This window comes from Penaeus monodon, chromosome 10 (genome assembly GCF_015228065.2).
Source record: "Penaeus monodon isolate SGIC_2016 chromosome 10, NSTDA_Pmon_1, whole genome shotgun sequence".
Taxonomy (NCBI): Eukaryota; Metazoa; Arthropoda; class Malacostraca; order Decapoda; family Penaeidae; genus Penaeus; species Penaeus monodon.
The window spans coordinates 22,443,387-22,445,886 of record NC_051395.1 but is presented as its reverse complement, the minus strand read 5'-3'; positions in this window follow the sequence as shown (position 1 = coordinate 22,445,886).

Sequence of the window (2,500 nt, the reverse complement as noted above, 5' to 3'; positions counted from 1 at the left end):
AATAAAAAAAAAAAAAACCAAAAAAAAAAAAAAAAAAAAAAAAAAAAAAAAAAATAAATTATAAAAAAATAAATAATTTTAATAGAAAAATTAGTTTAATATATTTTTTTAAAAATTTATAAGAAAAATTTTAAATTTGATTGTTATTAAATTTTAAAAAAAATTTAATAATATAATAAAATATAGATAAAATTTTATGAAATTTGTGGGAAGTAATATTAAAAAATAATATATTTTTTAAATTTATAAAAATTTTTTATATATAAAATTTTTAAATATAAAATTTTTTTAAATTTTTAAATAAATATATATATAATATTTTAAAATAATATATATATAAAATTTTATATATATTATATATAATATATATATAATATATATAAAATTTATATTTTAATTTTAAAATATAATAATAAAAAATATAATATATATAAAAATTATATTTTAAAAAAAAAAAAATTAAATTAATATATAAATTATATATTTTTAAAATAAAATATATATATAAAAAAAAATATAAATATAAAAATAAAAAATAATTTTAAAATTTTAAAATTATATAAAATTTATTTATATTTATATAATATAATATTTTATATATTTATATTTTATATATATAATTTTAAAATTTAAATTTTAATATAAAATATATTATATATATATAAAAAAATATATAATTTATAAATAAAAATTTTTAAAAATTTTTTTTTTTTAATATATAATATATAATATATATAATATAATATAAAAATTTTAAATATAAAAATATTATATTTATTAATGAAAATGTTATTTATAGGATATAAAATAATATAATATATAAATATATTATTTTATAAAAATAAAAAATTTTTAAAATTTTTATTTTTATATATAATATATTTATTTTTTTTAATTTTAATAAATATAATATAAAAATTTATATAATATATATATTAAAATTTATATATAATTTGTATATGTTTTAAAAAAATTAAAAATTTTAAATATATATTATAATTTTAATTTAAAAAATATGATATATAAAATATTATAATAAAAAATTTTAATAAAAATTATATATTTTTAAATTTTTTGTAATATGTATATAATTATAATAAAAAAATATAGATAATATATATAAATATAGAAAAATGGGTGTATAATATGATATAAAATAATATATAAAAATTTAAATATATTTTTAAAATAATATATATTATATATGTTTATATTTAAATATATTATATATTTTATATATAGTATTATTATTTTTAATAAATATAAAATTTTAAAATTATATATAATTATATTATATTATATATGTATTATTAAAATATATGTATGAATATACATATTATGAGTATTATATATATGTTTTTTTAATATAAATTTTGTATAAAAATTTTAATTATATAATTATTTTAAAATATATATAAAAAAATTTTAATATATTTACTATAAATTAATAATAATTATATATATTAAATAATATTTTTTAAAAAAAATTTTATATATTTATATTTGTTTATATTTTTAAAATATATAAATTAAAAAATTATAAAAAATTATATATATATTGTTTTGTTCTTTGGGTGTTTTTTTGTGGTTTTTTTGTTGTTTTTTCCCCTGGTGTTAAAAAACCCCAAAAAAACCATTTAGGAAAAATAAAAGAAAAATTTATTTTCCTTCAAAATCCAGATATAATTTTTTAAATTTTTATACGTGGGGGGGAAATTTTAAAATATATTATAATTTTTTATGGGTTGTTTTGTTGGGTTGTTTTGGGTTTTTTGTTTTGCGCCCTGGTGAATTTTAAAATTTGAAACAAAATTTGTTTGTTTAAAAAGGTTGTGTTTTTTGATAGAACTGCAGGTAATTTAAAAAAGTGTAAAATAGTGGGGGAAAAGAAATTTTTTTTTTTTTTTTTAAAAATTTTTAAAATTGAATTTCAGGTTAAAATTTAAAAAATTTTAAAAAAAGGAAAAAAAAACAATTTATGTTTAAATTTAACTCTTCGTAAGTTTTTTACTTTTTGTTCAATTTTTTCAGGTTACAATATGTTTCTATGGAAATTAAAACGAATTGTGGAACTGCTATCGATGCCGATGGTGTTTTTTTTTCTCAGAGTAAGTAAGAAGTCGAAGTCAATTAAGGTGTTGGTATTAATGACTAATGGTGCCAGCATTTGTGACTGATTGTGAACCTTTGAACCTTTGTACATTTAAGCTTTCAGAGCGGGAAGTCGCAAAGCCAAAAAATCAAAGAAGTGGATCATCTATAATTCACTTACAGAACATATTTCTTATAGCCTACTAATACACAATATTTGCAGATTTTGTGCTTAATACAATTCCACGTACGTTTTTTACATACTACTCAGCTAAGCAGGCATGTGAACGGTACAAAGACAAGGAATGATGAAGAACATTGGCGTTCGTTCCTGCTATAGATGATTCTTCACATACAGTCGAAATAAAAATGAAACTGTAGCAGCCTATTTCATATATAATTCAATATT